We start from the raw sequence: 26,610 nt of genomic DNA, 5'->3' as shown, positions 1-26,610 counted from the left end.
CATCAGTATTATTTGACCCAGGCTCTACATATTCCTATGTGTCCTCGTATTTTTCCCTGTATTTGGACGTATCTTGGGATTCTTTGAGTTCCCCTATTTATGTGTCTACTCCTGTGGGAGATTCTCTTGTTGTGGATCGCGTGTATCAGTCATGTTTGATTGCTCTTAGTGGTTTTGAGACCAGAGCCGATTTATTATTGCTCAGTATGGTAGACTTTGATGTCATCTTAGGCATGGACTGGTTGTCGCCCCATTATGCTGTTCTTGATTGTCATGCTAAGACTGTGAAGCTGGCTATGCTAGGATTACCGCGATTAGAGTGGAGAGGTACCTTAGAGTATACTCCCACAGAGTTATTTCATTTCTTAAAGATCAACGAATGGTTGAGAAGGGGTGTGACGTGTATCTAGCTTATATGAGAGATGTCAGTATTGATGCCTCTGTAGTTGAGTCAGTCCCAGTAGTGAGGGACTTTCCAGATCTATATCCAGCCGATCTTCCGGGAATGCCGCCCGACAGAGATATTGATTTGTTGCTGGGCACTCAGCCCCTCTCTATTCCTCCGTATCGTATGGCTCCTCCTAAGTTGAAGGAATTGAATGAGCAGTTACAGGAGCTGCTTGATAAGGGCTTCATTCGGCCCAGTGTGTCACCTTGGGGTGTTCTTGTCTTATTTGTGAAGAAGAAGGAGGGTTCTATGCGGATGTGTATTGATTACTGCCAGTTGAACAAAGTTACAGTGAAGAATAGGTACCCATTGCCTCGTATTGATGACTTATTTGATTAGTTACAGGGTGCCAGAGTAATTTCCAATATTGACTTACGTTCAGGCTATTATCAGTTGAAGATTCGGGAGCCAGATATCCCGAAGACTGCTTTCAGGACTAGGTATGGTCACTACGAGTTCCTTGTGATGTCATTTGGGCTGACCAACGCCCCAACAACTTTTATGCACTTGATGCATAGTGTGTTCCGGCCCTATCTTGACTCATTCGTCATTGTATTTATTGACGACATTCTGGTGTACTCCCGGACTCGGGAGGATCATGAGCAACACCTGATGACTGTGCTTCAGACCCTGAGAGAAAAGAGGTTATATGCAAAATTTTCAAAGTGTGAGTTCTGGATAGACTCAATGGAATTCTTGGGTCATGTAGTATCGAGTGATGGGATCCAGGTGGATCCGAAGAAGGTGGAAGCAGTGCAGAGTTGGCCTAGACTATCATCAGCTACGGAGATTCAGAGTTTTCTTGGTTTGGCGGGGTATTACCGTCGTTTTGTAGAGGGATTCTCATCTATTGCAGCACATATGTCCAAGTTGACCTAGAAGGGTGCTCCGTTTAGGTGGACAGAGGAGTGTGAGGAGATCTTTCAGAATCTCAAGACAGCTTTGACTACAGCCCCAATATCGGCATTGCCTACAGGTTCGGGGTCTTATACAGTATATTATGATGCATCGCAGATCGGTCTCAGTGCGGTGTTGATGCAGGATGGTAGGGTGATTGCCTACGCGTCTAGACAACTGAAGGTACATGAAAAGATCTATCATGTCCACGACCTTGAGTTAGCAGCTATTATTCATGCCTTGAAGATTTGGCGGCACTACTTGTACGGTGTCCCTTATGAGATTTACACCGATCACTGGAGTTTGCAGCATCTGTTCAAACAGAAGGATCTTAACTTGCGTCAGCGGAGGTGGTTGGAGCTGCTTAAGGATTACGATATCACCATTTTGTACCATCTGGGGAAGGCCAATATGGTGACCGATTCTTTGAGTCGTCGGGTAGAGAGTTTGGGGAGTTTAGCATATCTACCTGCAACAGAGAGGCCATTGGCATTGGATGTTCAGGCCTTAGCCAGCCAGTTTGTAAGATTGGATATTTCTGAGTTGAGTCGAGTATTGGCTTGTGTGGTCTATCGGTCTTCTCTTTATGATCGTATCAGGGAGTGTCAGTATGATGACCCCCATCTGCTTGTCCTTAAGGACACGGTTCAGCACGGTGATGCTAAGGAGGTCACTATTGGAGATGATGGTGCATTGAAGATGCATGGCAGGCTATGTGTGCCCAATGTAGATGGGTTGCGTGAGTTAGTTCTCCAAGAGGCTCACAGCTCGCGGTACTCCATTCATCCGGGTGACGCGAAGATGTACTAGGAATTGAGGCAGCATTATTGGTGGAGGAGGATGAAGAAGGACATAGTGTATTTTGTGGCTCGGTGTCTAAATTGCCAGCAGGTTAAGTATGAGCATCAGCGGCCAGGTGGATTGCTTCAGAAGATAGAGATTCCGGAGTGGAAATGGGAGCGGATCACTATGGATTTCAGTGTTGGACTCCCACTAACTCAGCAGAAGTTTGACGCAGTTTGGGTGATTGTGGATAGGCTGACCAAGTCAGATCATTTCATTCCTGTGATGACTACCTATTATTCCGAGCAGCTGGCTCGAATTTACATCCGCGAGATCATTAGGTTTCATGGCGTACCGGCATATATCATCTCCAACCGGGGTACGCAGTTTACATCACTGTTCTAGAAGGCTGTACAGCAGGAGTTGGGTACTCGGTTTGAGTTGAGCACAACATTTTACCCTCAGACGAATGGGCAGTCCAAGCACTATTCAGATATTAGAGGATATGTTCCGTGTGTGTGTGATAGATTTTGAAGATTCTTGGGATCAGTTCTTGCCACTTGCGGAGTTTGCCTACAATAACAGTTATCAGTCGAGCATCCAGATGGCACCGTATGAGGCTCTGTATGGTAGGCGATGTCGGTCTTCAGTAGGTTATTTTGAGCCGGGCGAGGCTAGATTATTGGGTACAGACTTGGTTTAGGATGCCCTGGATAAGGTGAAGGTGATTCAAGATTGACTTCGCACAGCCCAGTCTAGACAGAAGAGTTATACGGATCGGAAGGTTCGCGATGTTGCATTCATGGTTGGAGAGCGGGTCTTACTCCTGGTTTTGCCTATGAAGGGCGTTATGAGGTTCAGGAAGAAAGGCAAGCTGAGCCCAAGGTTCATTGGTCCATTTGAGGTATTGCGACGAGTTGGAGAGGTTGCTTATGAGCTTGCCTTACCTCCCAGGATAGCAGGAGTTCATTCAGTATTCCATATTTCTATGCTCCGGAAGTATTACGGTGATTCGTCCCATGTGCTGGGTTTCAGCTCCGTCCAGTTAGGTAAGGATCTATCTTATATTGAGGAGCCAGTGCCTATTTTGGACAGGCAGGTTCGAAAGCTGAGGTTAAAGAACATTGCTCCTGTGAAGGTTCAGTGGAGGGGTCAGCCGGTCGAGGAGGCGACTTGGGAGACCGAGCAGGATATGCGCAGACGTTATCCTCATCTATTCATCACTTTAGGTATGTCTCTATGCTCGTTCGAGGATGAACGATTGTTTTAAGAGGGGGAGGATGTAACGACTCGGCCGGTCGTTTTGAGAGTTATAGCCCCGATCTTCTATTTACTATTTTTCTCGTATCTGTTTCAGCTTATGTGACTTGCCGGGAGGTTTTGTTTTGGTTTTTGGGGTGTTTTGGGATACTTAGTCCCTAAACGGAAGTTTAAGTCTTAGGATTTTGTCCGTAATTGGAACTGTGTAAAGGCGACTCTGGAATAGAGTTCCGTCGGTTCAGTTAGCTCTGTTGGATGATTTTGGACTTAGGAGCGTGTCCGAACTGTGAATTTGAGGTCTGTAGCTGATTTAGGCTTGAATTGGCGAAAGTCGAATTTTTGGAGATTTTGACCGGGAGTGGACTTTTTAATATCGGGGTCGGATTTCGATTTTGATTCCGGAAGTTGGAGTAGGTCCGTAATATTGAATATGCCTTGTGTGCAAAATATGGGGTCAATCGGACGTGGTTTGATAGGTTTCGGCATCAGTTATAGAAATTTGAAGTTTTAAGTTCATTAAGTTTGAATTGGAGGGTGATTCATATTTCTAGCATTGTTTGATGTGATTTGAGGGCTCGACTAAGTTCGTATGATGTTTTAGGACTTGTTGGTATGTTTGGTTGAGGTCCCGGGGACCTCGGGTGGATTCCGGGTGGTTAACGGACTAGTTTTGGACTTGAAAGATTTCAGAAATTTCTGGTGTTTTCAGTTACTGGTTTCCTCTTATGCGGTCAGGTAGGAGGAGACGTGATCGCGAAGCCTTGAATTACGCAGTCACCTTTTTGTTCTATGCGATCGCAATAGCTCGTCCGTGATCTCGAAGTTTGCGTGGCCATTGATACGCGAACGCATAGCCAGTTACACGTTCGTAGTGAGGAAGAGAGGACCTGGGCAGTGGGAGGATTTACTCTATGCGGTCGCGCGGAGTGTTACGCGATCGCGTAGGATTATGCAGTCACTGGTACGCGATCGCGGGTGAGGTGACGTGTTCGCATAACATGTTTTAAAGCTGTTGGAATTTTGTTCTATGCGATCGCGTGGGAAATTTTGTGATCGCGTAGTATGAGCACCTGGGAAGAATATAACATTCCAAAATCGAGGGTTAAGCTATTTTTAGCAAAACTTGAGATAGTGAGCTCGGATTTTGACGAGATTTAGAGGAATTTTCAGAGACATCGATTGGGTAATGATTCTTCACTTGTTTTTGGTTATATCCTAATAATCTATCATTAATTCCATCCTTTAATTTCGGATTTGGGTTGAAAATATTGGGGAAAATGGGAGAAATTCTTCAACCAAGTTTTTAAGTTTTTATTCGGATTTTGATGTCGGATTTGGATGATTTTGGTACGAGTGAACTCGTGAGTAAATAGGTGTTCATATTTTGTGATTTTTACCTGATTCCGAGACGTGGGCCTAGGTCGACTTTTTAGGACGAATTTTGGAATTTTTGTTAAAATCTTGATTTCATTAATTAGATTAGTTTATTATAGTTGTATTTATGATATGTAATTATTTTTGGCTAGATTTGGGTCATTCAAACTCGGATAATCGAGGAAAGGGCATTCTTACTAATTGATTGAGCTTGATTCAAGGTAAGTGGCCTGCCTAACCTTGTGTGGGGGAAATCCCCTTAGGATTTTGTGTTGTTATGATATGTGAGCGTTGTGTGTGTGAGGTGACGAGTGCGTACGCGGGCTATTTGTGAAAAAACATGATTTTTACTGAGTAATAGCCTGTTTTTATCTTATTTGAGTATACTAGCATGTGTAGTTATCCTGTTAGCCTATAATAGCATGTCTACGTGTCCTAATTGACTATTTGAACTCTGTGCAGCATGTTTTGTAAGTCATGCTTCTTTCTTGACTTGTACTTAGTCTAAATTGTAGGTTTCTTATTGTAACTGTTATATTCATTTTTTTGAGTTGCGTATTTATTTTGGGATTACGGGATGGTATCTCGGGAGATCCCCTGGTATATTTACTTTTGAGACTACGAGGCGGTTCCTCGGGAGTTCTCCCTGCATATTTACTTTTGAGACTACGAGGCGGTTCCTCGAGAGTTCTCCCTGTATGTTTACTTTTGAGACTACGAGGCGGTACCTCGGTAGAACTTCTTGCATTTTTATTTTGGGACTACGAGACGGTATCTCGGGAGATCCCCTGCTGTTTATCCCTGTGTCCTACGTTGCTACTTTGCTATGTTCTCTTTGTTTAAATTCCAGTCTCTTATTATATTGTTATATTCTCCTGCTTATTTATTATACACCAGTGGGCCTGACCTGACCTCGTCACTACTCGACCGAGGTTAGGCTTGGCACTTACTGGGTACCAATCGTGGTGTACTCATGCTACTCTTCTGCGCATGTTCACTTATTTTTGGTTATATCTCACTAATCTATCATTAATTCCATCCTTTAATTTCGGATTTAGATTGAAAATATTGGGGGAAATGGGAGAAATTCTTCAACCAAATTTTTGAGTTTTGATTCGGATTTTGATATCGGATTTGGATAATTTTGGTACGAGTGAACTCGTGAGTAAATAGGTGTTCATATTTTGTGACTTTTACTAGATTTCGAGACGTGGGCCCGGGTCAACTTTTTAGGATGAATTTCGGAATTTTTGTTAAAGTCTTGATTTCATTAATTAGATTAGTCTATTATAGTTGTATTCATGATATGTAATTGTTTTTGGCTAGATTTGGGTCATTCAGAGTCGGATAATCAAAGAAAGGGAATTCTTACTGATTGATTGAGCTTAGTTCAAGGAAAGTGGCTTGCCTAACCTTGTGTGGGGGAAATCCCCTTAGGATTTGGTTTTGTTATGATATGTGAGCGCCGTGTACGCGAGGTGACGAGTGCGTACGCGGGCTATTTGTGAAAAAACATGGTTTTTACTAAGTAATAGCATGTGTTCATCTTATCTGAGTATACTAGCATGTGTAGTTATCCTGTTAGCCTAGAATAACATGTCTACATGTCCTAATTGCCAATTTGAACTCTTTGCAGTATGTTTAGTAAGTCCTGCTTCTTTCTTGATTTGTACTTAGTCTAAATTGTAGGTTTCTTGTTGTAACTGTTATATTCATTTGTTTGAGTTGCATATTTATTTTGGGACTACGAGATGGTATCTCGGGAGATCCCCCTGCATATTTACTTTTGAGACTACGAGGCGGTTCCTCGGGAGTTCTCCCTGCACATTTACTTTTGAGACTATGAGGTAGTTCCTTGGGAGTTCCCCCTGCATATTTACTTTTGAGACTCTGAGGCGGTTCCTCGGGAGTTCTCCCTGCGTGTTTACTTTTGAGACTACGAGGCGGTACCTCGGAAGATCTCCTTGCATTTTTATTTTGGGACTACGAGACGGTATCTCGGGAGATCCCCTGCTGTTCATCCCTGTGTTCTGCGTTGCTACTTTGCTATGTTCTCTTTGTTTAAATTCCAGTCTCTTATTATATTGTTATATTCTCCTGCTTATTTATTATATACCAGTGGGCCTGACCTGACCTCGTCACTACTCGATCGAGATTAGGCTTGGTACTTACTGGGTACCAATTGTGGTGTACTCATGCTACTCTTCTACATATGTTTTCGTGTGCAGATCCAGGTATTCATTACCAGTCGCATTATCAGTGAGCCGAGACAGGTTTGGAGACTTCAAGGTACATCTTCCGCGTCCGCAAACCTCGGAGTCCCTTTCTACTCTTCCCCATGTCCCTAATCTTTTGTATTTCTTTTGTTAGACTCTGATGTATAGAGATACTCGGCTTTCCTTCTGTAGTTTGTGATTCACGATGTTCTGGGTTTTGGGAAAACTTTGTACGTCTAGTGTTTTAGTTATTGTATATGCCGAGCGACAATATTATTGGTTATTTAGTATCTAATGTAGTTAGCTGTTTTGTTTTGCTTCTATTATTGATATTTCCGCAATCTGTTAGGCTTACCTAGTCGTAGAGACTAGGTGTCGTCACGACATGTCTCGGAGGGATGTTTGGGTCGTGATAGTACATTGGGTCGGTTGTACTTATACTACACTCTGCACTTCGTGTGCAGATCCAGGTACTTCGAGGTACGACGACTGCAGCTTTGGAGCTTTTATCTGTTGGAGAATATCGATGTCACGACCCAAAATCATACCACAGGCCTCGTGATGGCACTTAGTCTCTAAGACTAGGTAAGCAAATTGTAATAACAATTCAAGCTATTTTGTTTTTGAAATATATAATTTAATAAAGTGTCAAAACCAACAGCGAAAATATTCAAACAACTCCCAAGACCGGTAATACTGAGTCACGAACTCTAACTGAATACATGGAATGATCTCGAGGAGCGAATATACAATATTGTTCGAATAAAAATTTAACAGTACAATAAAAATGGAAAGACTCCAAGGGACTGTGACGACTAAGTAGCTCTACCTTAAGTCCTTGCGATCACACTCTAACTTTGTCCGAGTCCGATATCTTCAATACCTGGCTCTGCACAAAAATGTGCAAAAGTGTAGTATGAGTATACCACAGTCGGTACCCAGTAAGTATCAAGACTAACCTCGGTAGAGTAGTGACGAGGTACAGGCAAGACACTCACTAGTCTAATAACCTGTGCAATATAGTATACAAAAATAATAAAAAATAAATAGCAGTGATAGCAACAATAATCAACTAGTGATGTAAACAGCAAAGTGGCAAGAACTCCATAAATATTGCTCAAACAGATAATGAACACAAGTATAACCAATAATCAAGCCCTTCAAAATATACATCTTTCATCTATAAGTTTTTCAATAAAAATCTCTAGAATATGATCTTTTCTAATAAATATATTTCGAATATACTTCCTTCAAATAAATATCTTTCAAATATAATTATTTCAAATAGATATCTATCGAATATAATTCTTTCAAATAAATATCTTTCGAATATAATATTCTTTTAAATAAAAGTCACCCCGTGACACCTCATTTCATAATCATAAAATACGGGTCTCAGCCCACTTTCATATTTTTCGTAACACAGGTCTCAGCCCACTTTCATATTTCCACGACACCTCGTGCCCATATTTAAATCATCATCTGCACGGACAGTTCACGTGCCAATAATAAAAAGCATCATATTTTCCCTTGACACCTCGTGCCCGCATTTCATATTTGTTGCGGCATGCAACGCGATCCCATATAACATTAATCATATCTGTTGCGGTGTGCAACCCGATCCCATATAACATTAATCATATCTGTTGCGGCGTGCAACCCGATCCCATATAATATTAATCATATCTGTTGCGGCGTGTAACCCGATCCCATATAACATTATCTGCCCGGCAATAGCCACAGGCTCACGATTTCAACATAGATCAGACTATTATCAAGTTTACCAAAACAACAAGATAAGTTGCACAAGATATAAGGATAAACACAAGAAAAATCATAACATCACATAAAAATCACCAACACAATAATCTCACATCATCACATATCATCCCTGACAATAGCCATCCTTATCTCTCCGCTAGCCACCCTTATCGCTCCCATAGCCGCCCTTATTGCTCCTATAGCCGCCCTTGTCGCTCCGTATAATAGCCACCCTTATCACTCCGCCCAGACAATATCCAGCACACATAACCACAGTGAAATGCCACCTTTATACCCACATAATATCAACAGCGAAATGCTACCCTTATATCCTCATAATAATAACTCAAATCACACAACAATTTACACGAACTATTATCACAACAACACAACACAATCAATTCATATCACAATTTGCCCAATGACCACAACCAATTCCAAATATATAGAAAATCATTAAATTTATCAACAAATAGCACAAGGCTCCACACAACGTATATAAAACCTCAAAACAACAACAGAGATGAAAAAGTAACTCAGCATAGGACAACACCTTCATTAATCTAAATTTTAATAAATATAAATTAATGCCTCATTTTAAACTTATTTAATAATTATTTGCAGATAAGAATTCCATAATGAATTTAATTCCAAGAAAAATATCAAATCAACAACACACGAAATTCACATAAAAATCCAAGTGACAATAATACCAAATTATCATATAAAATACAAATTCGACAAACAAGGAATGAGGCATGACAACTCAAGGACTTACTAAGTTCCAATAATTTTTTAATTTAATACATAAGGGCGTCTATGAATTTCAACCGATATAATTTGCACATATAAATCAAGTACGTACTCGTCACCTCGCGTACACGGCTTCTAATCACACAATATCCACATAAGACTCAATGCCTAAGGGGTAATTTCCCCACTCAAGGTTAGGCAAGATACTTATCTTTTTGAAGTTAGGCCGATATTCCAAAATCGCCTTCTTGCTTGAATTGACCTCCGAACAGCTCAAATCTATCAAAATTAATTATATAACTTCATTAAAATTCATCGGAAATAATTTCGGATACTAAAACGTCGACTAAGAATTTCACATTTAAAAAGTCAACCAAAGTCAACGCGAGAACAGTATCTCAGAACCTGGCAGAATTTTCATGAAATCCGAACACCCATTCCGATACGAGTTCAACCATACCAATTTTATCAAATTCCGATAACAACTCGGCCTCCAAATCTAAATTTTTCGGTTTTGAAAGATTTTACAAAAATCACAATTTCTTCCATTTAAATCCGAATTAAATGATGAATAACCATAGATTTATGAAATATAATCACTTTTGGATATAGGACACTTACTCAAGTTGAAGTCTTGAAGAAATTCTCAAAATCGCCCAAGAACCGTGCTCCAAAAATCCAAAACGAAATGAAGAAAATGACCATTTTTGGTCCTTAAGTTTCTGCCCAATAAAAACACTATTTTGGTCGCTAAAAGTCCAATTCCCGTCGCTAAAATTGCCAAATCTTGTCGCTAAAGGTGCGCACCAGAAATGTTTACACCAACAATTAATGTTTCACTAAAAAGGCTCTAACTCCTTCATACAAACTCGGAATTCGACGATTCTTATTCTTATGAGTCACAAATAATAATACGAACATACTCGTTCAATTGAAACTCAATTCGGAGCTCATTTTCTCAATGTGATACCAATTTCGCTCGTTTACTAACTCATGTTTCATGCTAAAAACCCAATCGCGACTTGATGAAATTAGACCAAATATTCCAGATCATTCCTATAATTCATTAGCAAACTTTTGGAAGTCTCGAAATCGATCTTCGATCTCTAGAACTAAAAATGGACATTTGGATCATTACATGCTTATGCTCAAAACACCAAACTCTTCCAAAACCTCTTCCTAGATAGCTTGTAGTGTATCAACCATAATTTTTGTACCCAACTCCAACTGCCAAACAACTTAAATTTTTGAAAACTAAATACAAAGGGCTACAACTTTCATTTTTGTATCATCGCTAAATTCCTTATAGATTATGAGATATAAGATTCCAAAGTCAGTCATGTGCAACAGAAATTTTTGCAATGCACACTGTCATGCAAAATAACTGCAGTACTAGGTTTTGGTTAATCAATCATAACTTTCTGTACAAATATCCAAATAATAAATGGTTTATATTTCTAGAAACTAGACTCAAAAGCTACAACTTTTATGTTTTGAAAATTTCCAGATTCCTTATAAATTTCGAGATATAAGCCTCCAAATTTTCAACGTGATTGCACCAGTTGCTGCCAAAAACAGCTTCTGCCAACAAAAATTTCAACAGCTTCAACAAGGCGCCAAACGATCTGAAACTCATTCGAGCCATTCGGGACCTTGTCCAAATATACCAATAAGTCTCGTAACATAACACGGACCTGCTCGAGGCCTCAAATCATATCAAATAACATCAAAACTACGAATCGCACCTTAAATCGAATTATGAGTTTATGAATTTTTCAAATTCTATAATTTGCGCGAAACATACCAAATCAATCCGGAATGACTTCAAATTATTAAATGACATAATGGAGCTGTTCTAATTTTTAGAATCGAATTTTGACCCCCGATATCAATAAAGTTAACTCCCGGTCAAACTTTCCAAAAAAATTTTATTTTCCAACTTTCGCCAAAATGCTTCGAATTGTCCTACGGACTTCCAAATCCAAATCCGAGCATACGCCCAAATCCGAAATCACCATACAAAACTATTAGAATCATTAAAATTCTATTACGGAGTCGTTTGCTCAAAAGTCAAACTCCGGTCAACTCTTTTCATTTAAGCTTCAAAAATGAGAGTTGTTCTTTCAATTAAATTCCGAATCTTCCGAAAATCAAATTCGACCATACACGCAAGTCATAATACATATTACAAAGTTGCTCGGGACCTTAAGTCGTTGAACGGGGCGTTGCAATCGAGGTAGCTGCCTTGGCGTCCGCAGACCTTGACTCTCCTTCTTTTTCAGTTATTTGCACTATTTTATCTTTCTAGATAGTGTCTTAGCAGTCAGACTATATTGTCATTTAGATACTCATGTACTCAGTGACATCCGAATTTTGGGGGATTTTATATTGAGTCGCGGTGTTTCCTTATAAGTTATTTATGAGATTTTACTCTTAAGCTTATTTTATTATATTTTCAAATGTAAAGATACGTGATTTACTGTGATTGTCGGCTTGCCTAGTATTACGATAGGCGTCATCACGACATATGAGATTTGGGTCGTGACAGATTTTTAAAGGACGTCTCATGTTTTTTGTAAGAACGGCACACGTCTTCTTCCTTTTTAAATTTTCAGAGATTCTTCGTAGAGTAACAAATTTCATTAGAGCATCTCTACTCGTTGACAATCTTTTTACGTTCAAGTTTTTTGAATGGCGAACTTAAGTATTCTAGAGATGTCTTCATTTATAAATTAAAGACCGGATAGTTGAATAGACATTTGTTTTTGCACAAAATTGTGTTTTCAATCTTCTATCTTATCTCAGGAGGTTTTATCTAAACGGTAGCATCTAAGTCAAGATAATTATTCCCCTTTGACTTCAAAGTCAAATGCCAAATGAGATAATTAACGACGAAATACTCAAAAGGCCAAAAATGACAATCAAATAGTATGAATTATAATGTTTACTTTTTTCCATAATCAATAATCATGCGTAATATTGTATAGATTAAGATTTCATGCCTCTCTTTTTTCTTCTTTAACATTTTTCTTTTGATTTTCAAAATTTCATTTTGCTTTGTGGAGCTTTTACTACGTATAGCTTCAAATTTTAAATACGTATTGATCCATTTTATACTTGTACTTTTGCTAATGTTGGAATTTTACTTCAACTAGTCAATTTTGCGTAAACCATCTAATTATTTATTAAAAAAATTATGTAATTATTTTTGAAAATAAAAAGTAACAGATTTGAAAGTTAATATAATATATAGGTGGTATGATATTTCAAAAATTTGGAAACCACCTGAAAATTTAATTCAAATGAGCCTTTATTTCACGTAAAAGATTATTGATGTGAATATTAGGACATCTAGATGAAATTTAGAGTCCATTACTCATATGATCACTCAACTATCCAAAATTATAGGCTAAAATCATTTTTCTTTCATTTGTAATAGGAAAGTCACTCAATTATTCCTATTGCACATAAACGGTCACTCAACAGGAATAATCAAACTTTACGATATGAAAATATGATGTGGCAATCCATATAAATTTATTTTTATATTTTTTGACCAAATAAAATAATTAACACCCAAACAATACATAAAAAATCCACCCACACACCCAACCTAACCCGCTAAAATTAAAAATTCACCCACTAAATAAAATCAAACACTAAAATGCATCCATATTGCAAATGCCCCCCCCCCCCCCTCCCCATAGTTTCACTCTAGTCCTTAATCTCGCACCCTTTATTATTTTATAAAAAGTAGAGAAAAAATCGTGAAAAGAAGAATACAGGTCATTAAGAAAAGAAGAACGCAAGTCACTCTAGTCCTTAGTCTTTAACCTCGTACCCATTATTATTTTATTAAACTAGAGTAAAACCATGAAAGAAGAAGAAGAAGAAATATGCTTTTCATAAGGAGAGGGATGCATTCACAAAGGGGATGCGTTACAGTGTTTGATTTTATTTAGTGGTGAAATTTTTATTTTTAGTGGGTCGGGTTAAGTGTATGGGCAAATTTTCTATGTTTTTTGGGTGTTAATTATTGTATTTGGTCTACAAATACACTACGAGAAAATCAGCCTATGGCAACGCATGAAAAATCGTTGCAATAGACATGTAAACTGTTACCATTGATCTAGTGCAATGGTTTAGCAACCGTTCCACCAGGTCGCGTGCCAATATCTCTGAAGCTACGGTTCGCGTAACGGTTGTAATAACTGTTGCGATAGGACCATCTATCGTAACGGTTATTCCTCTTTCTGATGGAACGCTTATTTTTCCTCTATTGCAACGGTTCAAAACCGTCACCATTAGTTTTAATGCAACACTTAAGTTATGGCAACGGTTATTTAAAGATATCACAACGGTTTTCTAATGCTATTGTTACGTTTTTTCATATTGCAACGGTTACTATAGGAACGGATTGCATGACCTATTGCAACGGTTTACACTATCTATTGAAATATATTTTTATCCTATTGCAACGGTTCTGGTAAGCTATGAAACAACTTAACTATGATATATACACCTTGTTGCACAATTATAAATTTTAATACACCAAAATTTATATAAGTCGCATAATAAACTACTCATAAACTTTTGCAATCCAAAATAATTGTCCAACAAGCTATATAGTAATATCCATCAAAGCAAAATGTTCAAACCCAAGTGCATAAGTTTTACAATTCAAGAGTTAACATAAGCTTCAAAATATTCCATACCAATATTCCTAAAACATCTAAATTCCAACAATAATTCAAGAATCTTCTTAAGTAACGTCTAGATCGTCCCTGTCTTCGTCTTCCCTTTTATATTTTCTTCACCTACAAAAAAGGATAAATAAAGTCATTACCTTTAGGAACTAGTTGACAATTCAAGCAAGCATCAACAGAAAAGCAAGCAATTCAATTAAACTTCGTGTTAAATGGGAAAATCATAATGGCCTTTCCGGTTCCATCATAATTGGAAAGAGTAGAAACAAAATTCACAGTAGAGAATTTTCTCAATCATTCCAGAGAATCTTCCTTAGAAAAGGAGCCTCAAGTTCTTCTAGGGGATGACAATAGCACTGTGCAGGCTATTGAATCAACACACACAAGGCGTCGTGCACTTGCATTGCTCGTCTTTCAAAAGTAAACTCAATCAACAGTAAAAGATTTATTTGAATATTAATCAGCAACATTTCATAGCTGTACATATGCATGAATAGCAGGTTCATAGATAGGAGTAAATTGTGATAGGTTACATAGTTGATTTTTCTTTCTTTTTTCCTCCCCTTGTTTTAAGTAGTGTTGCTACAGTAGCATTTAAACAGAGGACAATTGTTGGTTACAGTCTTTTCTGCATCTTATACTTGATTCATTTAGCTGTAATGAACCAGATATAGTAGTGGTTTACTACTTTAAACAAGTAGTGGTTTCTTTCTGGCATGTAACTCCTATGTACGCATTGATTCAGTTTCAATATGACTAGTGATTACTTGATTGAATTCACAAGATTAAAGTAAATATTAATCCTTCTCTCAAGTTTACCTTGTGGGAATCGGAGTTCCAATAGTTAAGAAAATCCTTAAAGTGAGATTCCGAAACATCTACAGGTCAATTCTCCATTTGAAGCTCGTCATTCAGATAGGCTTCAAAGTGATCTTTCTTCAATTGATTCTTATACTTTCTCCAAGCTACCTGAATTGAATGAAAAACCTATATTTTCGCATCCTCTAGGATGTCAGATTTTGCCTACAAATTTTGGTGCAATTAGGTTAGTGTAAAAAAATATGAAATATCATCCACGCTTATTGAAAATTGAGAATTTCAAACCTTGATATAGTTCCACATATGATCTTTTGTGTCTAGTTTCCTCCAATTAAATACATTTAGCGGACATAAGGTCCCATTCCTTGCCAATGTGCCGATGAGCTACCAAACTTTTTTACAACTGCTTCAGTTGGACCAATGAGCTGATTCCTTACTCTACTTTAATATACATTTGTTTGACGGTTAATACACTTACGTAATGCATAAATAATTTACTCATGTTAGAACTGATACCTAAAAAATTTTCAATTCAAATAATTCATGATGACACACATAGTCTTTGCAGTAACAAAAACCAATTGTTCTCTATTTGCCCGCCCTTGTCTCCATTTTATTTACCTAAGTTCTTACTTGAATTTGGTGACATATGTCTCATCATTTACTTGATTTTCACAGTAAGAATCTATAACATTTTCTTTGATCTTCACGTATTTGAAGAACATGTTACAGCAAAGTTCGACAAAAAAGAACACGCTAAAATTGAACAACCAAAAAAGTGGAAAAAATAGAGTACATGAAGCAAGACAGTGGAGTTTAATTCTTGTTGGAACTAAAATGACTATTCATCCTTCTTGGCAACATAGTTACAAGATTAAACAATTTTTTTTAATAATTCAGTCTAGTTGGCTTTAAATTACCTTATTCACCCATATTAATCCGTTTAGGTTTAGTGATATTTTCACACACAATAGGTGTGCAAACCAATTTTTATACAAACAAATCCAAAATATGCAAATTATTTCAAAAGCCAAAGTCAAAACTGATTCTCCCAAAACCAAACATAAATCAAACCCCAAACCCATCAAATGCCACCTTAGGAAATTAAAATGTCTTTTTCTTCTGATGTTTTTTAACAAAATAGTTAGGATGTTGGTTTTCCTGAAATATACTCAGTTACTTCAAAGTGTTTTCTATAGAAACAAACCTTGAGAATTTGCATATGAGGTGACCAGATCATGAAAGGTTAGCTCCAAATGATACTTTCATTATTAATTCTCTTTTACGTGTAATTTCTTTTTATAGATTTAGTATAAATTTTACACTAATCAAATCATGAAAGATTATATACAACTTCAGCTACAAGTAGATCAACACTGATGATGGAAAAAATTTCTACATCATCAATATATTGTAGTCAGCCATAACATGTTATACTTATAATACTAAGCAACAACGAGTATGTTTAAGATCCTAGAGTACTAGTAACCCTAGAGTAAGGCCGTCCTATCTACGTTTCATCAACTGGAAACTTGTCGAGTCATAGTTCAAAATAATTGACCACAAATAAATATACAATGCTGACACTTCTACCAATACAATAAGATTAATTCATGTTTGCTATAGTTGATATATTGATCAACTCAAAAGCAAGTATCAACATGCGTATTTCAATGCAACTACCAGCGGAACACTCAAACTGAAAGCTTGATTCATACACACAACCAGTGATATTTATCCCAAATTTTGTTAAAAATACTTTTAAAAACTTATAGTGATATTTATTCCACAGCTACCAGCGGCAATTTCTTCTTCAGTGAGGAATGGAATCTGCGAATTAGGGCTCAACTGTTGTGAAATTACAAAAGGAGTAGAAGAAGAGAATGCAAAGTAAATCAGAAAATTTATGAGAGTTGAGCAAAAACCTAGAATTAGGGATCTGTGAGAACTTGAAGTGTTAACCGAGATAATTAATCGAGAAAAAAACCCTAAAATTATTCGATGGTTCGAATTGATTGAAGGAGGTGATTTTTTATTGTGGAGGAAATAAAGTTTATGGGGTGTTTTTGCTGAGACTCTGGTGGGTTTAACGGAGGTTGGCGGAGGGATCGACTGTCGCCGGCGTGGGACTGTCACCGGCATGAAAAGAGCTGGACAGAGAGATCGATTTCTTTGATTTTGGGCGTGAGGTTTCTCTTTGATTTTGGGCGTGAGGTTTGACAGAGAAACTTAATATTTGCCTTCTCCACTTTTAATTAATTAGTAGTATTACAATATACAAAAGTACAAGTTAATTAAAAGTGTGCCGACAGTACCTTGCCTTATTGTAACGGTTACAACCGTTGCAATAAGCCTCTATAGCAACGGTCTTTGAACCGTTAGTTGATTTTCTAGTAGTGATATAAAAAATCAATGTGGACTGCCACATCATATTTTTTCAACAAAAAGTTTGACATTTCGATTGAGTGATCATCTATATACAATAGAAATAGCTAAGTGACTTTCCTCGAATAAAAGAAAAGTGACTTTAATTCATAATTTTAAATAGTTGAGGGATCATTTGTGTAATTGACTGAAATTTACTCATATCTACACAATAATATTGGGTATTTTATGCAATTTATCATTTTTGAGAAAAAAAACTTATAATAATCCATCATAATTGAATGTCATTTTTGACATTTTGAAAATACATGGATTGACCATTCATTTTTAGTCGTTATGTTTGATCAACGAGGCCTAATGTTTTTTTTTTCCGGTATCTGATATTCGTATTTGGGGTCCGATTAAATCCGGATTCGCGCCGGAAAGTCTCACATTGGGAGTTAAAATGCTTCCTAATAAAGGCAACTCCATATCCATGGCTCGAACCCGAGACCTCTGGTTAAGGACGAAGGAATACTTATCATTCCACCACAACAAGGCGGTGGAAATGTTCTCCAAATAAATGATTAAAAGGATTTAATTAAATTTTACTTTTAAAAACACGACAAAGAGAAGACAAGACATAAATAAGAGACATGGCGTAAAAGGAGACAATCACGACTAATAAAAGGTAAAACTTTTATAAAAATAACAAAAAACATCCATTCTATTACATCAAAGGACTTTAGTTCATGTTTCTTTTTTCTTTCTATTCTTGGTGTTCAGCTATAAATCTAGAGCATTACAAGTACTTCTCAACCTTTGATTTTGTCGGCTGTCTTTGCACATTTGATAATGCAAGTCTCCATCATCTTCTTATCTGTCACACAAAAAAAAATCTCTTTAATACGTGTATACGAGATTTCCTAATTCATTGTTGCAAGAAAATAAATTAAAGCATAGCAAACTTAACATTAGACCCAAATCGATCACAATTTTAGAATTAGATAAATAGATAGATAGATTGAGAGAGATGAGCATTAAGAGTTCTTATAGGATGGATAAGATTCATTCATCCTTAATCAAAAGTCTCAGGTTCGAATCATGAGAATAAAAGAAAATTTAATTGATAGGGAGAATGTCCTCTTTTAATAGCCTTCTTGAGCCGAGATTTTTTCGGAAATAGCCTCTCTAGTCCTCCGGGGTAGGGTTAAGGTCTGCTTATACTATACCGGTTTACCCTTTCGTAACTTCACTTGTGAAATTCTACTGGGTTATTGTTGTATGGCGGGGCGAACCTAAATTAGTCAGGATCCAAAACCGGGTATCCGGACAGGGTTGGAGACCAAAAATGAAAGAGTGAGAAGAAAGAGAAAGAAATATAGACATACCTCCTTTATACTTAACACAATCATTAATGGTACAATGTTTCCATTCCGACGAAGAAAGATTGGGGTTTTTACAATCTTGTTTACAGTATTCATAACAGCCAGAAATGTCAGCAAAGCAAGTTGAGTAGCATTCATCAACACATTTTTCATATGGATCTTCATCTGCATGCACAAAAGAAACCATAATTGTTGTGATTATCATGAGAATTACCACTTCTTTCAAAATCTTAAGCTTCATTTTTTCACAATTTCTCACTTAAGTATTTTTCTTTGTTATGCAAAATGAAGAAGTATAGCTTCACTTTATAGGAGATGTACATAATCTAGTATTTAATGATTATGTTTTAGGGAGGAAATTAATATTAATGATAGTAAGACTTAAAATCTAAAGGTAGTTGTTATGAGTAAGACCTTAGTAAATGCACAAGTGTGGACATGATCTGTGTTTTACTTTGTAACGGTTTAGAACGGAGTAAATGCATGAGGATTATGGCGATCTCTTTTTATGTTCTACTTTTTTTAATTCTTTTCTCCTAAAGGGCCATAACCAGGGGTGTACATAGGTCGGGTTGGTTCGGGTTTTTCAATTACCAAACCAAATCAATGATGTCGGGTTTTTAAATCTATAAACCAAATCAAACCAATAAAGTCAGATTTTTCAATCTCGGGTTTTTCTATTTTTTTTCGGGTTTTCGGGGTCTTTTCCGGTAAAGTCTTCATAGCACAAAATATGTAACTTGTGCTCCAAATATTTCTTTAGTCCTAGTACGATTACAATTATATAATGTATTTTCCAAGAAAATAACACAGTAATATGAGATAAGTCATAGCATTATACTAAAATATTCAATAACAAAGATAATAAAATTGCATAAAGCAAATATTGCTAATTAATTAGCCATAATAAAAATTAACATAATCTAAAAATACTAATATATGTCATGCTACAATAAGTGTAGAAATGACACTAGGTAGCCACTTTACAGGGCTGTATTTAGGAATTAGCCCGTGCGTAATGAATTTTAGTTTTTCAGTTCAAATTTCTAGGACAAAAATGTCATAAATTATCCTGAAGTTAAGATTTTTAGTTTAAAATTTTAAGACAAAATAAGTATTGGCTGATCTCTAAATAGTATCCCTGAGAATGGTTATTTGTGCACTTGCCCCCAAATAAGTATAGCTAATAAATATTATTAATTACATAACTAAGTACTTAAAAAAAGATAAACTAAGTTATGCATTTTCATTATAAACCAAAGTAAAATTTAAAAATAGATATCCAACACTATCGTCATTCCTAGTGTTGAATTGAATTTCTTTTGTTAGTATTAGTTTTGATTTGAACTTTGTTTAAGTTAATACATTTATGTGATAGAAAATGTATTTACCATTCAAGAATATTATGTCCAAATTTGAAATAATACGTTAAAAGATAAAAATGTGAAAAATTTTAAGAAATATTTATAAATTTCATTACAATAAATATTTATATGTGTAAAATATTTTAAAAAATTATATAAATGTACTATCGGGTTGGTTTGGTTTCGGTTTGACTTTTTTTAGTTAAAACCAAACCAAACCAATTATGGTCGGGGGTTTTTTGCAATACCAAATTAAATCAAACCAAATCACAATCAGATTTTTTTCCGGTTTGACTTGGAATATCGGTTTGGTGCAGTTATTAATTTTTTTTGTATACCCCTAGCCATAACAAATATAGTTTGGAGAGTTTAGGTAGGTAAATAATAGTAAATATTTAAAAGGAAAAAAATTGCATTGATAAAAAGCAAGAGGATGAAACAACTATTGAAAAGAACGAGATAGAGCTGTCAAATTTGGCCCAACTCCAAATGACCCGTCCAACTCGCTCAAGGTTGAGCTAGTTATTGACCGCTCATTTATTGAGCTCAACTCATCTCAACTCATTTAAAGTTAGACTGATATTTAGACCAAATTGATACTGTCACGATCCGAAATTCCCACCTTCAGGACCGAGATGGCGCCTAACATTTTACTTGCTAGGCAAGCCAACTTTAGAATAATATTAGCTATTTTTAAATAATTTTAAATTAATTAATAACAAAAAAATAAATGCGAAAATAAAATATGAAATAAAGTGAATAATCCATAATAATAGCGATGTCTAAATACCATCCTAGAACTGGTGTCACAAGTGCACGAGCTACTAGAATAATACAAATAGAGGTATGAATGAAAATGAAGCTGTCTGAAAGAAATACACAACTACTATAAAGTGGAGGGGGACTTCAGAACTGCGAACGCCATGCAATTATACCTCAAGTCTCCGGCGAATAGCTGAATCCGAGCAAATCTATTGTACGCCACTGGGACCAACTCATGTATCTGCACAAGAAGTGCAGAGTGTAGTATGAGTACAACCGACCCCATGTACCCAGTAAGTGCCGAGCCTAACCTCGACGAAGTAGTGACGAGGCTAAGGCAGGTCACTTACATTAACTTGTACGCAATAATAATAGTAACAACAATAATAGAAATAAAATACGTAACTCATTTCAACAGTTGAAGCCAACTCGGCAGTCATAACCAATTATTATTTCAATCAGTTTCCGTTGCGGCACGCAACCCGATCCCACAATATATTCATTTTCATTTTTGTTGCGGCGTGCAACCCGATCCTCAATATATCCTTTCAATCAATTCTATTGCGGCGTGCAACCCACTCCTCCAATATATTCATTTCAATCAATTATGTTGCGGCGTTCAACTCACTCCTCCAATAATATAATTTATCAATTCTTATAAAAGAAATTACTTCAATAAATGCAACAATTAATATGAAATTATAAGACAACAAGCATACAATAATTATGATTTATTTAGAAATAAGTGATGACACGTAGCAATTAATTGAGGAAATAGGAAATTTAATAATTAGTATGCTAAATGTCAAGTAGAAATTAAGTCACATAAATCAAATAAGCATGTAGCAATTATAGCATGGATTCAAGGCATAATATTGAGCAAGGAATATAAGAGAAACAAGTAATACAATAATTAATTCATGATTTAAAATAATTTATATTTTTCAAATAATTATGTAAACAATTAATTTGACGACGTGTAGACACTCGTCACCTAGCCTATACGTCGTTCATATGAATTTCACATAACAAATAATTCAAGGGTCTATTCTCTCAAGTCAAAATTAACCACGACACTTACCTCGCTTCGCAACCAATTTCAAGATTTCAATAAACCTTTGCCTCGCAAATTCGTGTCCAACTCTTCAAATCTAGTCACAAACAATTCAATATACTCAACACGAATCGTAGGAATTAATTCCATATGAATTTACTAATTTTTCGGATTAAAATTCGAAATTCATTTTTAAAATCGACAATGGGACCCACATCTCGAATCTCAAAAAAACTCACGAAATCTGAACACCCGTTCTGATACGAGTTCAACCATACAAATATTATTGAATTCCGATATCGGATTGACCTTCAAATCTTCATTTTACATTTTTGAAGATTTTATAAAAATCTGATTTTTCTTCCATAAATTCACGAATTCATGATATAAATGAGTATAGATTCATGAAATATAATCAATATAGGATAAGGAATACTTACCCCAATGTTATCCCGTGAAAATCACCTAAAAGTCGCCTTACCCGAGCTCAAAATCGTGAATAATGAAAAAAATGGGACGAAATCCCATTTTCAGAACTTAAGTTTTGCTGTCCAGGGATTTCTTCTTCGCGAACGCGACAGGACCCTCGCGTTCGCGAAGCACAATTTTGTGCTGCCCAAAATTACTCTTCGCGAACGCGATGCCTTACCAAGCTTGGCCTTCGCGAACGCGATCTCCCCTTCGCGAACGCGAAGCTTTAGTGCCCATTACCCGGCATGGCCTTGCCCTTCTACGCGAACGCCTTCACGTGTTCACGATGAACACTCGCATCGACACTTCGCGAACGTGGCCCCTTCTTCGCGAACGCGAAGAGCAAAACTTTCCTGCCTCCAGTTCCCCTTCGCGAACGCGAGACCTCTCTCGCGAACGCGAAAAAGGAAACCATACAGTACACCAGAAAACTTCCAGCAAAGTTCCAAGTCCAAAATTCAACCCGTTAACCATCCGAAACTCACCCGAAACCCCTGAGACCTCAAACAAATACACCAACAAGTCCTAAAACATCATACGAACTTAGTCGAAACCTCAAATCACATCAAACAATGTTAAAACCATGAATCATACCACAATTCAAGATTAAGGAACTTAAGAATTTTCAACTTCTACGTTCGATGCCAAGACCTATCAAATCAAGTCTGATTGACCTCAAATTTTGCACACAAGTCATAAATGACATAACGAACCTATGAAAATTTTTAAAAGTGAATTCCGACCCCGATATCAATAAAAGTCAATTTGTGGTCAAATTTTAAAATCTTTAAGCCTAAAAGCTTCTAGTTTTCGTCAACTGGCGATAATTCAAGTTAGGGACCTCTAAATTAAATTTCGGGCATACGCCCAAGTCCCAAATCACGATACGTACCTACCGGAACTGTCAAAATACTGATTCTGGTCCGTTTGCTCAAAATATTGACCGAAATTAACTCTCAATTGAGTTTTAAAGCTATATTTCACATTTTAATCAATTTTTCATACAAAAACTTTTCGGAAAATTTTACGGATTGTGCACGCAAGTCGAAGAATGATGAATAGTGCTATTTGAGGTCATAGAACCCAGAAATGAATGTTTAAATTAAAGATGATATTTTGGGTCATCACAGATACACGAGCAATTTTGCTAAAATATCTTTAAAATATATTTTTTATATGTTATATATGACAATAACAAAAGAAAAAAAAGTCTTATTTGATAATTAAACAATTCATAAGAAAATAATATACATTAATTAAAGCTTGATAAGAGTTGGGCGGGTTGGGCTATGACCTAAATTTTAGCTCATCTTGACCCAGCCCATTCCCCCTCAAGTAACTTGTAAAAATGACACCATGTAGCCACTCTAAATGGCTGCTATTTAAAAATTAGTCAGTGAGCCCCGAATTTCAGTTTTTCAGTTTAATTTTTCAGGATAAAAATATCTTGAATTGTCCTGAAGTTAAGATTTTTAGTTTAATATTTCAGGACAAAATAAATACTGGTTAATCTCTAAATAGCATCCTTGAGAATGGTTATCTGTGCAATTGCCCCAAGTAACTTTTGGGCGGGTCAATATAGACTCAGCCTGTATTGACCCGTCCAAAATCTGTCCAACCCGCCCATTTGATATCCCTAGAACGAGACAATTACGTTCAATTTTATGGTAATACCAAACCAAATCCAACCAAAATATCTCTTGCTTTTCTTTTGAATAGATGTGAACCTAAATTATACTATATAATAAAATTATATTAGTTTCATTGACTACTCGCATGCGAGAATTGATTTTACTTACAAGATAACTATATGGAATATCAAAGTAAAACGACAAAAATCTATAGTCCTCTATGAGTGTGTATTAGGGCTGCTTATCGGGCGGATTGGGCGATTAATTACTCTTAACGGTTTGGCTTAACGGTTATCGGCTTTTAAATATATTAATCTGCTAGCCACCCGATAAGATATCGGGCGGATTGGTATCGGTTTAGCTCTTATCGGGCGGTTTATCGGCCTAATTAAATCTATATTGCGTGCATTAATTATTTTTTGACCGTCTAGCATACAAATTCATAATAGAAAATTACACATTGAGTCCCGACAAACATGTCTGTTAACGCCTACATAAAAATGATGTAGTGTGCCATGTGTTATAGAGTGAAAAAAGTAGAACACATTGTAGGCTAGATTACATCCCAAAGCAGACTACATATGAGTCCAGACATACATGTATATTAACGCCTACCATTAAATCCCAAAGCAGACTACATTACATGAGTCCAGACATACATATGTCTGTTAACGCCTAGCATACAAATTCAGAATAGGAAATTTCAGTCTATATTCAAAGTGAATCCAGGATACATATTTCAAAATGATTAATCCATAAGTGAGCAGAATACACAGAAATGTTTGGCCTGCAGCTAACGCCTAACAGAGCTTGAATTTATGCAGCTTCAAAATTCAAACAACAACTTTAAATTTCTAACTTAAACTCTCAACCATGCATTTCACGCTATATCATTAACCATACAAACAACACCGAGCAAAAGGCAGTTATGTATAGAAATAGGGATGGATTATAAGTAGTAAACAATTTACAGGAAACGCAGATGCGCTATTTCCCCAGAACATAATTCAAGACAGTACTATCGTCAATATTGTGGGATAAAAGTTGTGGCAACAACACTGTTATTCTTCTATTAAACATAGACATCAGGCATTAGTTTTATAAAACAAAAGCAGAGGTGAACCATAGACAGCAGCTTAAACAATCTTATAGTAGGGTGGGAGAATAAGCTAAGCAAATAGCTGGAAGAAGTGGAAGAGTTTTTGATATTTAATATATATGGATAAAAACAATATATATATATATATATATATATATATATATATATATATATATATATATATATATATATATATATATATATTCTTAACGGGTTAACGGATTATCCGTTAAGAAAATTGAATAATCCGCCCCCAAACCGATAAGCCGTTAATAAAAAAAAATTTAATCTGTTCCCCGTCCGTTAAACCGTTAACCCGATACCAATAAGCCATTAAGCTTCGGTTTCGATTCGGTTTTCGGTTTCGATTTGGTTTTGAACACCCCTAGTGTGTATAGATATAGATAGGACACAATTTATGGATATCTAGATAAGAAATCTAACATGAAAAAATTACTCAAATTATTGAGTTTTGTATCGTAATCCTTCAATAAATATACAATTAACTAGTCTAAAAATCAAACAACTTGCAGTTACGTACATATAGATTACTACTAACTACACTATTATATAAATAATATAATATAACAAATACAAACAACAACAACAAATATAGTACTGACTAGTTGAGGCAAACAAAATACAACAATAACAACAAAGGGCACTCGGGGATGACCGTTGAAAAATGCTTACTACGTACTCTTCAGAGTAAACTGTCAAGACAATCACGAATACTTGATTATTATTATGAATAGTTTATAGATATGGATGCCTACGTGTGTGAATAGCTTATGGATGGACTCTCATACTTTATGTCCATCCTGTGCACTATTTTACAATAGTAAATCTTCAAATGTTAATGCCTATAAAAGGCTGTGTAAATGGCAATGAAAAAACACACCATAAGAAGTGAAAAATTCCTTCTTTCTATCTCTGTTTCTTGTTTAAGTTTTAATTAATTACTTTTATTTTATAACACGTTATCAACACGAAGTTCTAATTTTATTCTTATCCCCGCTAAGTTAAATCATATTTTATTAAGGTATGTATCATTGTATTAATTTTGTTTATGGCAATACATATCATATGTAGATTACTTATGCTCTTCGACATCTTAAATAATTTAAGTACATTGCAGTAATAAAATAACTATTTTCTTCTGTGCTCAACTCTTAGATGACCTCAAAGTCATCAAACTAGCTACCCGCTAATGACATTACTTATAATATTCATGGACTTCCTGGACCATCAAAGGAGCACACAACCACCAATGGACCAAAACATATCTTTAAGGCAAAGAACTGTAAGAAATGAAGTGACAAATAATTTACATTGGTTTAATTACTTTATATTTATTGTATTGGAACATATAAATAATGTTAGTTACGTTCAATTCTATTTATCATATACAGCACAACTATAAAGTGAAATAAAACAGTATGTTGTTTTCAATTTATGGC

General features: G+C 36.1%; 2 long non-coding RNA genes across 2 annotated transcripts; both read right to left on the bottom strand.

Moving 5' to 3' along the window:
* Nucleotides 1–14,098: 14,098 nt before the first annotated feature.
* On the bottom strand, nucleotides 14,099–17,252 carry LOC104103953 (uncharacterized). Its single transcript, XR_011412233.1, has 3 exons — nucleotides 15,303–17,252; nucleotides 15,018–15,221; nucleotides 14,099–14,309 (listed from the first exon to the last, which is right to left on the bottom strand). It is a non-coding gene; the product is annotated as an uncharacterized lncRNA (long non-coding RNA).
* Nucleotides 17,253–18,063: 811 nt separating this feature from the next.
* LOC104103951 (uncharacterized) lies at nucleotides 18,064–19,032 on the bottom strand. Its single transcript, XR_011412391.1, has 2 exons — nucleotides 18,773–19,032; nucleotides 18,064–18,261 (listed from the first exon to the last, which is right to left on the bottom strand). It is a non-coding gene; the product is annotated as an uncharacterized lncRNA (long non-coding RNA).
* Nucleotides 19,033–26,610: the final 7,578 nt, after the last annotated feature.

Source organism: Nicotiana tomentosiformis, chromosome 11 (genome assembly GCF_000390325.3).
Source record: "Nicotiana tomentosiformis chromosome 11, ASM39032v3, whole genome shotgun sequence".
In the NCBI taxonomy this organism is placed as follows: Eukaryota; Viridiplantae; Streptophyta; class Magnoliopsida; order Solanales; family Solanaceae; genus Nicotiana; species Nicotiana tomentosiformis.
Note: the sequence above shows the minus strand (reverse complement) of the source record. Positions and strands in the feature narration are given on the sequence as shown.